Source organism: Pan troglodytes, chromosome 10 (genome assembly GCF_028858775.2).
Source record: "Pan troglodytes isolate AG18354 chromosome 10, NHGRI_mPanTro3-v2.0_pri, whole genome shotgun sequence".
In the NCBI taxonomy this organism is placed as follows: domain Eukaryota; kingdom Metazoa; phylum Chordata; class Mammalia; order Primates; family Hominidae; genus Pan; species Pan troglodytes.
In genome coordinates, this window is record NC_072408.2 from 138,649,116 (window position 1) to 138,668,993 (window position 19,878).

The 19,878-nt window shown below is 49.3% G+C and overlaps 1 long non-coding RNA gene and 2 other non-coding genes across 3 annotated transcripts; 1 reads left to right on the top strand and 2 right to left on the bottom strand.

The window, feature by feature from the left end:
• Positions 1-5,912: 5,912 nt before the first annotated feature.
• Positions 5,913-6,018, bottom strand: LOC112205098 (U6 spliceosomal RNA). The gene has a single exon (XR_002938959.1). It is a non-coding gene; the product is annotated as a U6 spliceosomal RNA (small nuclear RNA).
• Positions 6,019-6,308: 290 nt separating this feature from the next.
• Positions 6,309-10,482, bottom strand: LOC134807524 (uncharacterized). Its single transcript, XR_010148208.1, has 3 exons — positions 9,889-10,482; positions 9,542-9,728; positions 6,309-8,462 (listed from the first exon to the last, which is right to left on the bottom strand). It is a non-coding gene; the product is annotated as an uncharacterized LOC134807524 (long non-coding RNA).
• A 3,745-nt stretch (positions 10,483-14,227) lies between these two features.
• Positions 14,228-14,330, top strand: LOC112205084 (U6 spliceosomal RNA). Its single transcript, XR_002938948.1, has one exon. It is a non-coding gene; the product is annotated as a U6 spliceosomal RNA (small nuclear RNA).
• The last annotated feature ends 5,548 nt before the right edge of the window (positions 14,331-19,878 follow it).

The window sequence follows — 19,878 nt, forward strand, 5'->3', positions numbered from 1 at the left end:
CATGTGCACAACTTGCAGGTTTGTTACATATGTATACATGTGCCATGCTGGTGTACTGCACCCATCAACTCGTCATCTAGCATTAGGTGTATCTCCCAATGCTATCCTTCCCCCTCCCCCCACCCCACAACAGTCCCCAGAGTGTGATGTTCCCCTTCCTGTGTCCATGTGATCTCATTGTTCAATTCCCATCTATGAGTGAGAACATGCGGTGTTTGGTTTTTTGTTCTTGTGATAGTTTACTGAGAATGATGATTTCCAATTTCATCCATGTCCCTACAAAGGACATGAACTCATCATTTTTTATGGCTGCATAGTATTCCATGGTGTGTATGTGCCACATTTTCTTAATCCAGTCTATTATTGTTGGACATTTGGGTTGGTTCCAAGTCTATTGTGAATAGTGCCGCAATAAACATACGTGTGCATGTGTCTTTATAGCAGCATGATTTATAGTCCTCTGGGTATATACCCAGTAATGGGATGGCTGGGTCAAATGGTGTTTCTAGTTCTAGATCCCTGAGGAGTCGCCACACTGTCTTCCACAATGGTTGAACTAGTTTACAGTCCCACCAACAGTGTAAAAGTGTTCCTATTTCTCCACATCCTCTCCAGCACCTGTTGTTTCCTGACTTTTTAATGATTGCCATTCTAACTGGTGTGAGATGGTATCTCATTGTGGTTTTGATTTGCATTTCTCTGATGGCCAGTGATGATGAACATTTTTTCATGTGTCTGTTGACTGCCTAAATGTCTTCTTTTGAGAAGTGTCTGTTCATATCCTTTGCCCACTTTTTGATGGGGTTGTTTGTTTTTTTCTTGTAAATTTGTTTGAGTTCATTGTAGATTCTGGATATTAGCCCTTTGTCAGATGAGTAGGTTGTGAAAATTTTCTCCCATTTTGTAGGTTGCCTGTTCACTCTGGTGGTAGTTTCTTTTGCTGTGCAGAAGCTCTTTAGTTTAATTAGATCCCATTTGTCAATTTTGGCTTTTGTTGCCACTGCTTTTGGTGTTTTAGACATGAAGTCCTTGCCCATGCCTATGTCCTGAATGGTATTGCCTAGGTTTTCTTCTAGGGTTTTTATGGTTTTAGGTCTAACGTTTAAGTCTTTAATCCATCTTGAATTGATTTTTGTATAAGGTGTAAGGAAGGGATCCAGTTTCAGCTTTCTACATATGGCTAGCCAGTTTTCCCAGCACCATTTGTTAAATAGGGAATCCTTTCCCCATTGCCTGTTTTTCTAAGGTTTGTCAAAGATCAGATAGTTGTAGGTAAGTGGCGTTATTTCTGAGGGCTCTGTTCTGTTCCATTGATCTATATCTCTGTTTTGGTACCAGTACCATGCTGTTCAACTCCTTTCAGAATCCAAATTGCAGGGAATTGGGCTTTCACTGAGCACAATACGGCCGCTCTTCCCCTGGCTGAAAGCAGCCAGCACCCTGGTGTACCTCGTGGGGCCAGGTCAGCCCCCAAGAAGGTGTTCCCACAAGAAGGTGCACAGGGGCGGTGTCCTGGAGGGCCAGCCGTTCTACCCACTCCATAAACACCAGCGTCAGGGATTGCACACCTGCTGCGCCAGGCTGGGTTCCAGCCCCGGACTGAGAGCCCCAGCGGGTGGTGGAATGCGGCTTTTCACCATGTGAAAAGTTGCTTTAATTACAAGTTCATTAGCTATTCAGCGGGGCAGCTTAGGGAAACATGAAAGTGAAATGTTGAAAAAGAGTTTGAGAAAGCACTTTAGACGATTTTCGTTGATTCAGGTCTCAAACTCTGCAGAGCTGAGCCACCTCTGTCTTACCCTTGGACGGATTCTGCCGTGGGTTGCGAGACGACCGTGGAAACAAGGCCAGCTGATGCCCCTACTAACCTGGAAATAACCCAGGTTTCTTTTCTAGTACAGCAGGTCCTGCCAGCTCTTGAAAAATTGTGCGGCCAGGCGCGGTGGCTCACACCTGTAATCCCAGCATTTTGGGAGGCCAAGGCAGGTGAATCACCTGAGGTCAGGAGTTTGAGGCCAGCCTGGCCGACATAGTGAAACCCTGTCTCTACTAAAAATACAAAAATTAGCCAGGCATAGTGTCGGGCGGCTGTAATCCCAGCTACTTGGGAGGCTGAGGCAGGAGAATCACTTGAACCCGGGAGGCAGAGGTGGCGGTGAGCCGACACTGCACCACTGCACTCCAGCCTGGGCAACAGAGTGAGACTCCATCTCAAAAAAAAAAAAAATGTGCAAAAACAGAAACAAGCTTGCAGTAGCCAGTGTCCCTTTCGGCCACCACCATCCAGGACCCACCAGCTTCTGGAGGGTGGCAGCTCTGTTCTCTTCGGAGATTGGCCCCAGCTCCCAGGACAGCGGAGAGCCTGGCACCCCGCAGGGGCTCAGCATGCATGCAGATGAAGTGCCCTCTGGGTGCCAGCCGGGCACCACCCGGCCTCCATTCAGCTGACAGATGGGTCCCGAGCACGTCCTTTCCCCAAGCAGTATCCTGGGAAGGAAGGGATGCAAAAGAGGGCTCAGCCTCAGGCCTGCGTGTGCTTCAAAGAGCTCTCATAATGTGCTTTGGGGAGAGTCGGGTGGGGAGGCTGGAAGCAGAGAGGCCTGAGTCAAGTCCACAGCAAGGGGGGCCTGGGCGAGAGTGCACAGAGCAGCGGGAGGCCCCAGAGGGACTCAGGAAGCTGCTTCCTGGGCTCCACAGTTGGGATGAGGGAGAGCAAGAGAGAGGGACAAAGAGACTCCCAGGGTGACAGATAAGCAAGGGGAGAGGCTAGCATGGTCCATGTGGTGATGGAGGAGGGCTGGAGACGTCAGTGTGAACTCACGTGCAGCTGAACATAGCTACAGGTGGTTGCATAGGAAAATATCTGTGTATGAGTATGTGCAGGGCTTAGTACACACACATTTCTTTCAGCCGGCCAGTGAGGCCCAAGCAGCAACGAACACACCTAGTGCCGAGATCTTGATTTTGTGAAAGTTGTTGTCAGAATCACTTCTGTTTTAAAAAAACAAATAAAACCAAACACTCTGGCAAATAGGCCTCAGGAAGGCCATGAAGAGAAAGGCTGTCTTGCATAAATGCCTGAAAACAAAAACTATCAGAAAAGACTGTAAAAATGGACTGAGATGGATTCATGAAAAAAACGAAAAGAAAAAAATGAAAAAATAAAAGCACAAAAAACACAACCTTGCACAAAGGCCATTGAAACCTTACACAAAACTATTGTGAAAATATCTACCCAGCAATTGCCTGTCTAACCTTGGACTGGCATTGCCTTTATTATTGATCTTTGTAGCCAAAGATAATTTTTTTTTGAGACGTATTTTCTCTCTTGTTGCCCAGGCTGGAGTGCAATGGTGCAATCTTGGCTCATCGAAACCTCTGCCTCCTGGGTTCAAGCAATTCTCCTGCCTCTGCCTCCCAAGTAGCTGGGATTACAGGCACGCACCACCACACCTGGCTAATTTTGTATTTTTTAGTAGAGACGGGGTTTCTCCATGTTGGTCAGGCTGGTCTCGAACTCCCGACTTCAGGTGATCCACCCGCCTCGGCCTTCCAAGTGCTGGGATTACAGGCGTGAGCCACCGTGCCCAGCCCGCCAAAGATAATTATCTCAGAACAATTATGTCATCTTCCTCATTCGTTCTGTAAAGGCTTCATCTTCCTTCACCCCCACCCCCCACCCCCAATAATGCACATAGTTCACTATGGCACATGTATTCCCACTGAAATTCCCCATTCCCAAGTAAATATCATTTTCATGCCGGGCGCAGTGGCTCACACCTGTAATCCCAGCACTTTGGGAGGCCAAGGTGGGTGGATCACCTGAGATCAGGAGTTCAAGACCAGCCTGGTCAACATAATGAAACCCCATTTCTACTAAAAAAAATTAGCTGGGCATGGTGACACATGCCTGTAATCCCAGTTACTCAGGAGGCTGAGGCAGGAGAATGGCTTGAACCTGGGAGGCAGAGGTTGCAGTGAGCTGAGATCACGCCACTACACTCCAGCCTGGGCAACAAGAGTGAAACTCCATCTCAGTTTTCTTTTAAAGAGCCTCTCCCGGATATTTCCGTTGAGATAAATGGTGTCAGAAGTGGGACCTGAAAAGCGGTCACTGTTGGAAGGAAGCCGTGGCTCTCAGAACTGGCGATTCCCACCTGAGCTGTTCACTTCTGCCTCTTGCCTTTTCTGCCCTGCTGAATCTTCTCTCAGGCCAGGCCTCCCTCTTTTTAGGTAGAAGCTCTCCACTGTATTCCAGATTTGGTTTGGTTATAAGATTGCCTTAATAAAGGCCCTTACATTCCTCCTAGGATCAAAAAAGAAAGACAAGTGTCTTTTTGGTTTCTAGAGAACTCAGATTCCGTCTGCGAGGTGCGAGGTGCCAGGTGCGAGGTGCGAGGTCTTCTCTGGTAAACTCACTTTTGGTCACTGCTCCTAGCTGAATATTTCATTTGATCTACATGCCTGGGTCAAAATTTTTTGCAAATCCTGATTATAGTTTGGTTACATGCATGATTTGGCCATTTTCCCTTCTTTGTTTCTAAAAATCTTCCAAGAACAAAAATAAACATTCTAAATGGTGGGCACAGGGTGGCTAATTAAAAACAACTGGGTTCCACGTTGAATTCATAACCGGAAAAAATATGTACTAGAAGATACAAAGAAAAAACTTTTTTAAAGCTGCTGGGCCAGTCACCACCATCTAAAACACTGGTCAGACTCCAAACATTCTCTGACAGGATTTACAGAATTTTCTTTGCTCTAAAGATATTAATAAGACACAGAATGGGATTCTTAAATATGAAGACATGCCAAGTTTTCTGGGACTCCCGACACCTACATATTATAGCCCATTCTCATGCACATTTTTTTAACTGGTGGACAAATTACATCAAGAAAAATTAAGAGCTCAAATTATCATTATTCAAACAGTCTCTTCAAAAAACAAGCCTTCAACTATAGGGCTAATGTGGAGAGCCTTCTAAGTTCTCTATTTTTTTTTCTGCTTACTTTGAATCTGCTGACTTTTCTAATGGGGTTGAGATAAAACTCACAGCTTTGGCATTCCAGCCAATATTTTTTGTAATTGTTGTAAGAAAGACGAGTGGGTGTGGCAACTCACACTTGAAAACCCAGCACTTTGGGAGGCTGAGGCAGGAGGATTGCTTGAACCGGGGAATTTGAGACCAGCCTGGGCAACATAGTGAGACTCCATCTCTACAAAAAATTAACAAAAAATTAGCGAGGTGCGGTGGTGCACAGCTACTTGGGAGGCTGAGGTGGTTGGATCACTTGAGCCCAAGAGGTGGAGGTTGCAGTGAGCTGAGACTGCAGCACTGCATTCTAGCCTGAGCAACAACATATTGAGACCCTGTCTGGAAAAACATGAACAAAAATAAATAAAAGGTTACATCCACGTAACCTTTTTAAAAAAACTCTTTTTTTTTTCTTTGAGACAAGGTCTGGCTCTATTGCCCAGGCTGGAGTGTGGTGGAGTTTAGGACAGTCACAAGGTGGCATCTGCCCAACCTTGTAAATGTCCTAAATGTACGGAAGTGTACACCCTGAAATGGTGAATTTTTTTTTTTTTGAGACGGAATCTTGCTCTGTTGCCCCAGCTGGAGTGGAGTGGCACAATCTCTGCTCACTGCAACCTCTGCCTCCTGGGTTCAAGCAACTCTCCTGCCTCAGCCTCCCGAGTAGCTGGGATTACAGGCGCCCCCCACCACACCCGGCTAATTTTTGTATTTTTTGGTAAAGATGGGGTTTTGCCACGTTGCCCAGGCTGGTCTCAAACTCCTGACCTCAGGTGATCCACCCCCCTTGGCCTCCCAAAGTGCTGGGATTACAGGAGTGAGCCACTGCACTTGGCCAAAAAACGATTTTTTAATATTTATGATTTTATTATTTTAAAAAATATGGAAGTCTTCACGAATTTGTATGTCATCCTTGCGCAAGGGCCCTGCTGACTCCTCTGTGTCACTCCAATTTTAGTGTCTGTGCTGCCCCAGCCAGTGCTGTGTAACTATCTCTGTCTTGCTTTCAAAGTCTTTTGATTATCACTTCAGTGAAATAAACGACTGTTATTTCAGAGTGACCTATGATCACGTTTCGTTCAATTGTTTTAAAACTTTTGACATCTTTAGCAGCTTCTCCAAGAACAAAATTCTAAATTAAGTTTTTCTGACCTAGGCTTAACTTTGGAATTTTCTAGCTGGGCCCCAGGAGAACCTTAAAAACTTATCTCTCATTTTGTAGAGGCATTAAATTATTAGGCTTATTTAGTAAATTATGTGAGAGACATTATCAAATAATAAATTATATTAGGCATTCTTTCAGTTACATTTATGTTATTAATACAAATGTTTCATGGCTGGGCATGGTGGCTTACACCTGTAATTCCAGCATTTTGGGAGGCTGAAGTGGGTGGATCACCTGAGGTCAGGAGTTCAAGACCAGCCTGGCCAACATGGTGAAACCCCATCTCTACTAAAAATACAAAAATCAGCCAGGCATGGTGGTGCACACCTGTAATCCCAGCTACTCAGGAGGCTGAGGCAGGAGAATCACTTTAACCCAGGAGGCTGAGGTTGCAGTGAGCCGAGATTGCGCCACTGCATTCCAGACTGAGCGACAGAGCGAGACTCCATCTCAAAAAAAAAATAAATGAATAATGTTTAAAAATTGTATAAAACTTAAAATCTAATATCATTAGTCATAATTTTAGCTGTTATAGTAAATCTTCTTTAAAGTTATATCTATGTAAATGTATTAATGTGAATATCCTATAGATTATGTACAGCTGATCAGTCTGACGGCCCCACATGAACAATGAGATTCGCCATTCCACAGTCTTCATTTACAGCAGTCTGCACTGTTGAGAGGCTCCAGCCGTCACACTCACTCGCAGGCAAGTCCCTTAAACCTGATTTCCTGCCAGGCGCGGTGGCCACACCTGTAATCCCAGCACTTTGGGAGGCCAAGGCAGGTGGATCACTTGAGGTTAGGAGTTTGAGACTAGCCTGGCCAACATGGTGAAACCCTGTCTCTACTAAAAATACAAAAATTAGCCAGGTGTGGTGGTGGGCGCCTGTAATCCCAGCTACTCGGGAGGCTGAGGCAGGAGAATCACTCAAACCTGGGAGAGGGAGATTGCAGTGAGCCGACATCGCACCACTGGACTCCAGCCTGGGCAACAGAGCAAGACTCCATCAAAAAAAAAAAAAAAACCTGATTTCCTGCAACAAAAACGAAATGACTCAAGAAATTGCAACTGGCAGAGAACAAAGAGGGTGGAGAAATGGATATTTCGCAGAAGTCACACAAGGCCAGGCTCAATGTAGAAACATGGAAAAATACAGTATCTGAAGCCAAACTAACCAGGAGCATGTCCTAGCAACAGCACTCACTACCTACAAAACTATGGGCATGGCGCTTTTTTTATCATTCTGTGATAAAAACCTCAGTGAGGTCAGGCACAGTGGCTCACAACTGTAATTCCACTGCTTAGGAAGGCCCAGGTGGGAGGATGGCTCAAAGCTAAGAATTCGAGACCAGCCTGGGCCACAGAGCAAGATCCCAACTCTAAAAATCAAATTAAATTTAAAATTTAAAAAAAACAAAACAAAACAAAACTTGGCCAGGCATGATGGCTCACACCAGTAATCCTAGCATTTTGTGAGGCTGAGGTAGGTGGATAGCTTGAACTCAGGAGTTTGAGACCAGCCTGGACAACGTGGCAAAACTCCATTTCTATAAAATTAAAAAAAAAAAAAAAGAGCAGGATGTGGTGGTGTGCGCCTGTAGTCCCAGCTCCTTGGGAGGCTGAGGTGGGAGGATCGCCTGGGCGACAGAGCAAGACCCCACCTCAAAAAGAAAAAAAACTTAAACAAGCTGTTGGGTAAAACTTTCAGTGTGATGGAAGGAAGACACGCCAGGCCGGAAATCAGAATGCTTTCTGGGCACTCCACCCATCCTGGCGTGGGGCTCAGGCTTGGCTGTGCCGCAGTCCACACCATCTCCTCAACACAGAACTACGGCAGCCCCCGACCTGAAGCCAGCAAAGCCCCTCAGCCGGAGCTCCCTTCACAGGCGCAGGTGGTGGGAGTTCACCGTCCGCTCATCATCCCAACAGTCTAAGGACGGCGCAGCAGCCTGGGCTCCCATGGGAGGTGCAGTGAGGGAAAGCACACTCGCCCAGGCTCCCCCAGTCGTGGTGACAGAAATCCAAGCATGGGGCCATTTTAAAGAGTAGTCGTGACAGCTTAGGAAGGAGCGACTGGAGCTTTCTTTGTTTTCTCCCTGGCGATATCTTTAGGGGCCTCTCCAAGTTTCTTGCTGAAGACATCCACAGATCTTCACCAGGCCGGTCCACCGCAGTCTTGTGATTCGAGGCACAGTAAGTGCCCCTTACTTTCCTTCTCTACTTGACTTTTCTGGATTCGAAAGAGCGTTTGTCAAACCTACAAAAAGATGACGACTGATGGTTTTTACAAGGTGTGAACCATGAAGAGTGATCCCATGCCACCCAGGATGGGGTTGAACATTGACATTGCTACAGACCTGTATTAGGTGGAAATAGCACTGAACCCCCAAAGGAATCTAACAACATGTAAGACAGGATATTTTTTGGCTGGGCGTGGTGGCTCACGCCTGTAATCCCAGCACTTTGGGAGGCCAAGGCGGGCGGATCACGTGAGGTCATAAGTTCGAAACCAGCCTGGCCAATATGGTGAAACCCTGTCTCTACTAAAAAAATACAGAAAAAAAAATTAGCCAGGCGTGGTGCTGGGCGCCTGTAATCCAGCTACTCAGGAGGCTGAGGCAGGAGAATGGCGTGAATCCGGGAGGCGGAGGTTGCAGTGAGCCGAGATGGCGCCACTGCACTCCAGCCTGGGCGACAGAGAGAGACTCCGTCAAAAAAAAAAAAAAAATTCCTGTCCTCCCCCACCCTTGTGATAATGTACTTTGTGATATTCCCGGTCCTTGTGAATGTACTTTGTAACATTTCTCCCCGCCCCTGTGACAATACACCCTCCCCGCCCTTATGAATGTACTTTGTAACATCCTCCCCTGCCCGCAAAAAATTGCTGCTAACTCCACCGCCTATCCTATCCCAAACCTATAAGAACCAATGATAAGCCCACCACCCTCCTCTGACTCCTTTCTCAGACTCAGCCCCCTTGCACCCAAGTGAATAAACAGCCTTGTTGCTCACACTAAGCCTGTTCAGGTGGCCTCTTATACAGACGCGCGTAACACCTACATTCTTCTAGATTCATCGAATCTAACTTTCTTCCATAGAATTACTAAAAATGGAAACTTCTCTGTTCCTGAAGTCCTATCAGCTAAAACTAGATGAATTCTCCAAAAGAAGCCTTGCGTCTGATGTGTGGGCCACACAAAAAGTTCACTGTACCCCCCAATGCCATAGTCAGAGACATTCGAACTGCAAACCAGGTCGCGAATAGGACGTTTCATGCTGTAGACGGCTTTCCCCAGACGCCGGCGAACAGGACTCCTGTCACGATGACGCTCTTACCCATCTCAGTGCCCACCTCTCCCACGGGGCAGGACGGTGGTGTCGCTGAACTTCCACGATCCACGGCTTCTGCTGGAACTCCACAGAACCTGACCCAGGAGATCCCTTAGTCTCTGCTGGTTAAGTAAGGAAATGCCTGTGCTGTTGCTACCACCACATGCTGCACCTGGAGAAACCTCTGGGAAAGCTGAGACCCACATGCACAAAATAAGAAAACAGGCCACAGGGTCGCAGCCGGTCTCACCCACCGTGAGGTCATCTGATTTATTCCCTTGGTTGCCTTTACACCTGGGTTCGTGACAAAGCCACTGTGCAAACTGGGATTGCCACATTACTATTAATTTTACCTTGTATTTCCCCTTTTGAAGCTTTGCGTTTGTTCCTTGTTAAATTTTGAAGTACAACTCCTCGCAGGATCATGCTGGCCCAGCGCGTCGAGATGACAGCAAGAGACTCCAAAGCAGACAAAACTGAACTCAGTAACGGGCCCCAGGGGGCCTCAGCCCAGGAACCACGCCCTCCAAACCTCCCCTATTGCTCAACTGTGGCTAAAAGGGTTTTGACATTGACTCCTCGTCACCACCCACCGTAACCCCACCCGGTGTGGGGCAAGACCAGCAACCAGGACATCCCTGGGACATCAAAACCTAAGTTCAGGGCTGGGCGCGGTGGCTCATGCCTGTAATCCCAGCACTTTGGGAGGCTGAGGCAGGCAGATCATCTGAGGTCGGGAGTTTGAGACCAGCCTGACCAACACAGTGAAACCCCATCTCTACTGAAAATACAAAACTTAGCCGGGTGTGATGGCGGGCGTCTGTAATCCCAGCTACTCAGAAGTCCGAGGCAAGAGAATCGCTTGAACCCAGGAGGCGGATCGGAGGTTGTAGTGAGCCAAGATTGTGCCACTGCACTCCAGCCTAGGTGACAGAGTGAGACTCCGTCTCAAAAAAACAACAAAAAACAAAAAAGCTAAGTACAGGAAGACTGATCAGTGATGCCTGAGAAAGAATTTTTTTTTTTAAATGGAGTCTCACTTTGTTGCCCAGGCTGGAATGCAATGACGCGATCTTGGCTCACTGCAACCTCTGCTCCGCCTCCCGGGTTCAAGCGATTCTCCTGCCTCAGACTCCCAAGTAGGTGGGACTGCAGGCGCGCACCACCATGCTCAGCTAATTTTTGTATTTTCGGTAGAGACAGAGTTTCACCATTTTGGCCAGGCTGGTCTCGAACTCCTGACCTCAGGTGATCTTCTTGCCTCAGCCTCCCAAAGTGCTGTGATTACAGGCATGAGCCATCTCGCCTGGCTTTTTTTTTTTTTTTTTTTGAGACAGAGTCTCGCTCTGTCACCCAGGCTGGAGTGCAGTGGCGCAATCTCAACTCACTGCAGCCTCTACCTCCCAGATTCAAGCGATTCTCCTGCCTCAGCCTCCTGAGTAGCTGGGACCACAGGCGCGCACCACTATGCCTGGCCAATTTTTGTAGTTTTAGTAGAGATGAGGTTTCACCATGTTGGCCAGGCTGGTCTCGAACTCCTGACTGCATGATCCGTCTGCCTCGGCCTCCCAAAGTGCTGGGATTACAGGTGTGAGCCACCTCTCCCAGCCTAATTTTTGTATTTTTAGTAGAGACGAGGTTTCATCATGTTGGCCAGGCTGGTCTCAAACTCCTGACCTCGAGATCCACTCGCCTTGGCCTCCCAAAGTGCTGAGATTACAGGCGTGAGCCACCACATCTGGCTGCCTGAGAAAGATCTTGATCAAAGGGGGAAATATAGCCAAGCACAGTGTCTCACACCTGTAATCCCAGTGCGTTGGAAGGCTGAGGCAAGAGGATCTTTTGAGGTCAGGAGTTCACGACCAGCCTGAGCAACATAGTGAGACCCCTGCCTCTGCCAAAAAAAAACCTTAAAAATTAGCTGGGTCTGGGGGTGCACACCTGTGGTCCTAGCTACTTGTGAGATGGAGGTGGGAGGATTGCTTGAGCCTGGGAGGTGGAGGCCGCAGTGAGCTATGATTACGCCACTGCACTCCAGCCTGGACAACGGAGTCCCCTGTCTCAAAAAAAAAAAAAAAAATTGCCTGGGTGCAGTGACTCACACCTGTAATCCCAACATCTTGGGAGGCCAAGGCAGGAGGCTCCCTTGAGCCCAGGAGTTTAAGACCAGCCTGGGAAACACAGGGAGACTCCATCTTTATTTATTTTTTAAAATTTTAAGAGGCCGGGCATGGTGGATCACGCCTGTAATCCCAGCACTTTGGGAGGCTGAGGTGGGCAGATCACAAGGTCAGGAGTTTGAGACCAGCCTGAACAATATGGTGAAACCCCATTTCTACTAAAAATACAAAAATTAGCTGGGCGTGATAGCACACACCTGTAATCCCAGCTACTCAGGAGGCTGTGGTAGGAGAATCGCTTGAACCCGGGAGGCGGAGGTTGCAGTGAGCGGAGATCATGCCACTGCACTCCAGCCTGGGCAACAGAGCGAGACACCATCTCAAAAAACAAAATTAAAAAATATTTTTAAAAAGGGGAAATAGGAAAGTTTTCAGAATCAAAATGGAGTTATTAGTGTAAAAAAAAAATCACCTGACAAATACAGCCAGGGAAGATTATGAAGGGAGGGTTCACAGCCTTGTATGCCTGATAAAAACTACCACAAAAGACTGCAAAAAACACAACTTTGCCCAGAAAATACTTCTGCAAGGAAATCTGCCCAGCAACTGCCTGTCCAACCCTGGACTGGCCTCATCTTGTCATTCCTCCTCATAGCCAAGGACACACATTTCAAAACAATTATGCCATCCTCATTTTCCTTTAAAACCCTTTTTCTTCCTTTACCCCCCTTAATATACACATAGTTTACTATGGCACACACATTCCCTCCAAAATAAATATACATATCCTCTAGAGAGCCTCTTTCTGTTTCATATTTAGGTTGGGAGGTTCTAATCCCATTCTCCAATACAAGGAACCCAGGGCCAGGCACGGTGGCTCACGCCTGTAATCCCAGCACTTTGGGAGGCCAAGACAGGAGGATCACTTGAGCCCAAGAGTTTGAGACCAGCCTGGGCAACCTTGTCCCTACTAAAAATAAAAAATTACCCAGGCATGGTGGCATGCACCTGTGGTCCCAGCTACTCAGGAGGCTAAGGTGGAAGGACTGCTTGAACCCAGGAGGTCAAGGCTGCATTGAGCTATGATCATGCCGCTGCACTTTAGCCTGAGCAACAAAGCGAGACTGTGCCTCAAAAACAAACAAACAAACAAAAAGCAAACCAAACAAACAAAAAAACACAAAACAAGGACTGGGGCAGGAAACACACAACCTTATAGTTGCAGAAAGTAAGAACGTGCTCAACACAAACAAAATCCCCAGTTGAGGGCCGGGTGCGGTGGCTCATGCCTGTAATCCCAGCACTTTGGGAGGCTGAGGCGGGCGGATCACCTGAGGTCAGGAGTTCAAGACCAGCCTGGCCAACATGGCGAAACCCCATCTCTACTAAAAATACAAAAAATTAGCTGGGCATGGTGGCGGGTGCCTGTAATCCCAGCTACTCGGGAGGCTGAGGTAGGAGAATCGCTTGAACCCAGGAGGCAGAGGTTGCATGAGCCGAGATCATGCCATTGCACTCCAGCCTGGGCAACAAGAGTGAAACTCTGTATCAAAATAATAATAATAACAATACATTTTATAAATAAATAAATGTCACATGAGATCCAGACGGGGCCCTGGCACAGAAAAAAGGACATTAGAGAAAAACTCAGGGAACCTGAATAACGTGTGGATTATGCTTAATGACAATGTATCATTACAGTCCATTCACTGTGACCAATGTTCCATGATAAGAGAAAATGTTAATTACAGAGGAGAGTGGGTGTAAGGTGTGTGGGCACTTCAGCCATTATGGAAATTAAAAATAGAACTGCCACAGGGCCTGACAGTCCTTCCCCTGGGCCTGTACCCGAAGGAATCCAGCTCACCACCCATCCAGGCGTCCACACTCACACGTCCGCCACAGCACTACCCACAGCGGCCAAAGCGGGGAACTACCTGGGCATCCATCAGTGGCCGGACAGATAAGGAGACTGTGGTGTACATGGTCACGTGGAGAGAGGTGATGGACTGTTGTTCAGCCTTAAAAACAGAGGAGATCCTGCATCTGCCACATGGATGGACGAGGGGTCACGATGCCAGCAAGACAAGCCAGACACAGAAAGAAACATCACAGGATCTCACTAATATGCAGAATCTTTAAAATAAATAAATAAAGGCAGGCGGGGGTATTGGGTGCGGTGGCTCACACCTGTAATCTCAGCATTTTGGGAGGTCAAGGTGGGAGGATCACTTGAGCTCAGGAGTTTTGAGACCAGCCTGGGTAACATAGCAAAACCCCATCTCTACAAAAATGTTTTTAAAATTAGTTCAGTGTGCTGGTGTGCACCTGTGGTCCCAGCTACCTGGGAAGCTAAGGCGGGAGGATTGCTTGAGCCCAGGAGGTTGAGGCTGCAGTGAGCCGTGATCGTACCACTGCACTCTCCAGCCTGGGCAACAAGAGCAAAACTCTATCTCAAAAATAAAAAATAAGATAAAAAATAAAAAGATACGTGGGAACTTTTCTATCGTTATAGATTTTCTGTAAATTTAACGTCTAAAAATTTAGAACTTTATTTTTAAAAAACAACAGAGTGCTCACCGCAGCAGCACCTATACTAAAATTGGAACGACTCAGAGATTGCATGGCCTCTGCACAAGGATGACACAAAAATTCGTGAAGTATTCTGTATTTTCATATTATAAATAGAAATAAAAAATAAACAATAACACACACACAAAAACTGTGCCTCAAAAGATGTCATCTAGGGGCTGGGTGCGTTGGCTCACACCTGTAATCCCAACACTTCGTGGGGCCGAGGTAGGTGGATCACCTGAGGTCAGGAGTTCAAGACCAGCCTGGACAACATAGCGAAACCCCATCTCTACTAAAAATACAAAAAGTAGCCAGGCGTGATGGCACATGCTACTCAGGAGGCTGAGGCAAGAGAATCACTTGAACCTGGGAGGCAGAGATTGCAGTGAGCCGAGATTGCACCACTGCACTCCATCCTGGGCGACAGTGAGACTCCGTCTCAAAAAAAAAAAAAAAAGAAAGCTGTCAACTAGGAACACCTGTGTTCTGTTCTGCCTGTGTCTGCTGCAAGGACACCTGCCCCCAGCCTGCCGGGGTGTGGCTGAGCTGCCTAAGCCTCCACCCACCTGCCCAACCTGCTCGCACACCACAGCCCATGGGTCCAGTGGGAAAGCACCTCAGGTGCAGTGAGGCCTCAGAAGCCGACCTCAGTTGCACACAGGTGGGTGACAGGGCATGCAGCGTCATCTGCAGAGCCCCCGGTGGGCACTGCCTCCCATGGTCCCTCTGCCGCAGGGCTTCCCAGGATGGGGCTTCAAAGCTAATTTCCCCAAATGCCATACAAAGTGACAGTAGATTATTTCCCCGCAACAAATAGCTGAAATTAAGGAATTTGAAAATTTTACAAAGGCAATATTTGTTAACTTTAATAAAGTCAGGATGAAGAGATTAATTTTGTTTTCTCATTATTGTTCTGAATGAGCACTTCTGGGATAAAGGCATATTCAGCCGTCCTGAAATACATACATACATACATACATACATACATACATACATACATACGGCACCCAGGCTTCTAGGTGGAGAGCATGCAGAGAGGCGGCTGGGCTTGGACTCCGCTGTGAGTGCCTGGCCTGGGGCTCACCCTGGGATGTCCAGGGAGCCTGGGCACCTGCGCTGGGCTGGAGGGGACAAACCTAGGCAGCGCTCGGCCAGCAACAAGGAGCTGGTGTGTACAGCTCTAGTGATGGAGACCAGCTCGGGGGACGCTGAGAGCAGGGGGCCCAGAACCCACCCATGCGGGGCTACAGGGCGTGGGGTCGATGTGGTTTGGTTCTGGGTCCCCACCCAAATCTCATGTTGAAATTTAGGCCCCGTGTGTTGGAGGAGAGCCTAGTGGCAGGTGATTGGCTCGTGGGGGCAGATTTCCCCCTTGCTGCTCTCGTGGCAGTGAGTTCTCACGAGATCTGGTTGTGTAAACGCGTGTAGCCCTTCCCTCTTCGCTCTCTCTCTCCTGCTGTGGCCACGTGAGACGTACCTGCGTCCCCTTCACCTTCCGCCTTGAGAGTTTCCTGAGGTCTCCCCAGCCACACTTCCTGTACAGCCTGTGGAACCGTGAGTCGGTTAAACCTCTTTTCTTTATAAATTACTCAGTCTCAGGTAGTCCTTCGCAGCAGTGTGAGAACGGACTCATACGGGGCTGAAATGCTGCCGAAGAGGTGCTGAGAAAGGGAAGAGCATCGTTTACCAGGAAGGGGGTGCAGCCAGGAAGGGGGTGCAGCCAGAAGGGGGTGTGGCATGTTCACCACGGAAGCGCGAAGGCAGCCCAGGCACCCGCCACAGGGGAACGCACGGAATGTGGGCCGAGCACAGTGGCTCCTACCTGTGAGCCCGGCACTGTGGGAGGCTGAGGTGGGCAGATCACTTGAGATAAGGAGTTGGAGACCATCCTGGCCAACATGGCGAAACCCCGTCTCTACTAAAAATACAAAAATTAGCCGGGTGTGGTGGCGGGCGCCTGTAATCCCAGCTACTCAGGAGACTGAGGCAGGAGAATCGCTTGAACCCAGGAGGCGGAGGCTGCAGTGAGCTGAGATTGTGCCACTGCACTCCAGCCTGGGCGACGGAGTGAGACTCCATCTCAAAAATAAATAATTAATTAATTAATTAACATTTAAAAGTCAACAACGAGGGGCTGAGGACCTCCATTGGTGGTGTTCGTGGCAGCAGGGAAGCCAGGTACCAGCGCATGAGGACTTGGAACCAGGACTTCGAAGACGCTGGGCTGAGGAGAAGACCGACCAGGCTGGGGCTGGCATAGGGTCCAGGGAGGGCCCATCTCTGAAATGGGTGACATAAGCCAAACACAGTGCTTTGTGCTCAGGCCTCTCTGCACTGGGCTTCCTGTCACTTACACCCAAAGAGCCTTGAATGGAATTCACCCTGAGCGATACAACAAGGGGCACAGCACCCCCTCCTCACTGCCTGACACGAGGGTCCTGGGTCCCCACAGGAGCAACCGTGGGCAGGGCCGCCTGGGGGCTGCCCGTCAGAGTGTCTGCACCCGGATGGCTACAGACCAGGGCTGGGCACCTCTGGCTTTCCTACAACCTTCATGTCACAGCGTGTGTCCCGCAGAGCTCTGACAATAGTGCCCGCCTGTCATTTGCCCATCTTCATGGTCCACAGACAACGCTACCTGAGTCTCCAGCCAGGGGCTGGAAATGAGCTGATGGGCCCAGCCCGGGTTTAATGCTCCAGGCATGGGGCAGCATCACTAAACCCTGGGCTGACAGGGACAAAGGTGGCTTTTCTAAAGGAAATTGCAGGGTAAGGGAGATGGATAGCAGGCAAGGCTGGATCGGGGGGCTCAGAAGATGTGATGCAACGTGTGGGTGTGCACGTGGTAAACATAAATACAATATACGGTTATTGTGGGTCTTTTCTGCTTTCTGCTTTTCTTGCTTCTCATAAATTGTTTAATTTGCTCAACAGTATGTCTGAGGCCGGGCACAGTGACTCATGCCTGTAATCCCAGCACTTTGGGAGGCCGAGGTGAGTGGATCACCTGAAGTCAGGTGTGGTATTTGAGACCAGCCTGGCCAACGTGGTGAAACCCTGTCTCTACTAAAAATATAAAAAGTAGCTGGGCGTGGGAGCAGGTGCCTGTAGTCCCAGCTACTCGGGAGGCTGAGGCAGGAGAATCGCTTGAATCTGGGAGGCAGAGATTGTAGTGAGCCGAGATCGCACCACTGCACTCCAGCCTGGGTGACAGAGCAAAACTCCGTCTTAAAAAAGAAAAAAATCCAGCAATATGTCTGAGTGGCCCTGTGGATACTCTTGGATCGAATCCCTTCTTCCTGGCTTCTGTCTTTGGGTCATAGCCCAGTGTTGTCAGCCCAGGGCAGCCACCAGCTTACGCAGCAGCTTTGTGGGTCTTGGAAAGGTGCCTGATTCCTCATGTGCTGTGGCCCCACGGTGAGGCCATGGATCCATAAACAGGGTGCAGGTGGGACTCCAGCCCCTACCCATGCCCTTGGCCACAGCCAGCAGGACACATGGCCCTGGATCAGCCAGTCAGCCGTGGGTGGGCGCGTGGGCAGTTTCTGAATTCTTTCCTATCACAAATCCCGCTGCAACAGCATGCTTGCATTAGCCTTCCCGTGCAAAGACCGGAGCGTTCCTCTACAGCAGACGCCAAGAATTCTGGCCGCAGAACATGTGCTTCTTGAATCGTAATAGCTGCTACCTGGTGGCTCTCCTGAGGGGCTGTACCAGGAGCCTGAGTGCCCACTCCCCACACCCTCCTCCACAGATGATAATACGTGATTTTTCTTTTTCCTTCCTTCCTTCCTCCCTCCCCTCTTTCTTTCTCTTTCTCTTTCTCTTTTTTTCTCTCTCTCTCTCTCTTTCTCTCTCTCTCTCTTTCTTTCTTTTTCTCGGCAGGGTCTCGCTCTGTCTCGCCGGAATTCCTGTGCTTAAGTGATCCTTCCACCTCAGCCTCCCAAGTAGCTGGGACCACAGGCACACACCACCATGCACAGCTATTTTTATATTTTTAGTAGAAACATGGGTTTTGCCATATTCGTCAGTCTGGTCTCAAACTCCTGAGCTCAAGCGATCCGCCTGCAATTCAGCCTCCCAAAGTGCTGAGATTACAGGTGTAAGCCACCGTGCCGTCATGATTTTTCAGCGTTGCAAAGCTGATGGGAGAAGAGCGATTTCTTGCGGGGCTTGGATCTCAACCGCTTTCAGATGTCCGAATGGGGTGGCAGGCTTGAAGGGAACACAGCAGCCATGGTGCCAGGCAGCTGCTTTGAGGAAGGTCAAATTCCCGATGTCTAACCAAGCATCTCCAGTTCACCAGCCGCCACCAGGCCTTTCTGGGGAGAACCGTGGCCTGCCTGTAAGGCCCTTCTCACCTTTGTACACCCCAAGCCACTGTTGCCCAAGCTCCATAAACAAGCCATCTCCCTTCACTGCCAGCAAGCCCCGCGGTGAAGCCTCTTGCCAGCACCGAGCTACAGCCCCTCGACAGCGTCCTGTTCCAAGTCTCAGATGTGTATGAGCCCCGTGACGCAGTGGGGGCACTGGCCGCGTTCCCTCTTCTGAGTCCTCGACCCAGCTTTGCCTGCCATCCACCCTCCCTTCCTCTGACTTCAGCACCTCTGATTTCCTGTAGAGAATCCCTTCCAGCCCAGGGCTTCAGCTCACTTCCCTGCCCCTGGCCCCACGATCAGTTCCTGACCCAGAATCCAGAGAGAGGTGGCCTTGGGACCATTGGTTGAGAAAGAGTCTGTCTCTGGCTGGGCCTGCTGAGGGGGAAGGATGCACGGGAGCTGCCCTGGGCCGTCTTTGCCCCACACAGAGATGGACTGAGAGAAACCGCGTTCTGACGCTGTTGCTGTGAGACTTGGTGCAGCCCTGCCTGACTTTGGCACACGCTAGGACGCCACCGTTTCCTGAGCCCATACCCATACGCTTCCTTTCCTTGACTACAGCCGCTTTGGCTGGGTCTCTGCTCTGGAAACCAGGTTGTCCTGATGCACTTGGTCAAAATCCCGGATGAGGCCGTGTGCGGTGGCTCACGCCTGTAACCCCAGCACTTTGGGAGGCCAAGGCGGGCTGATCACCTGAAGTCAGGAGTTCAAGACCAGCCTGGCCAACATGGTGAAACCCCGTCTCTACTAAAAATACAAAAATTAGCTGGGCACGGTTGTGCACGCTTGAAATCCCATCTACTCAGGAGGCTGAGACAGGAGAATCATTTGAATTTAGGAAGCGGAAGTTACAGTGAGCCAAGATCGTGCCACTGCACTCCAGCCTGGGCAACAGAGCAAAAAAAAAAAAAAAAAGAAAAAACAATCCGGGATGTCCTGTGAAAGTCCCCGCCTCCTACAGGTGATCCCATCAGTCCGAACCAAGGTCATCTGAAGCAGGTGTGGAATCACCCTGTTCAGACCGGGCCAGGGAGGCTCTGAGGGCAGCAGGGACAGGATGGGCCAGAGTACCCAGGGAAGCGGGGGGGTCGGCCCTCACAGGAGTGGAGGGGCACCACTTCCCTGAGACCGGTTCACCGGTTCTGGTAAAAGGGGCCGAGCCTCAGTTTCCCTGTCCGTAGAATGAGACCTCAGTCCTGACAGTACCAGCTGCGATTTGGGGTGGTGGAGCAGGAAGGCCTGGGAAGGAGGGGAAGCCATGCTGTCCAGC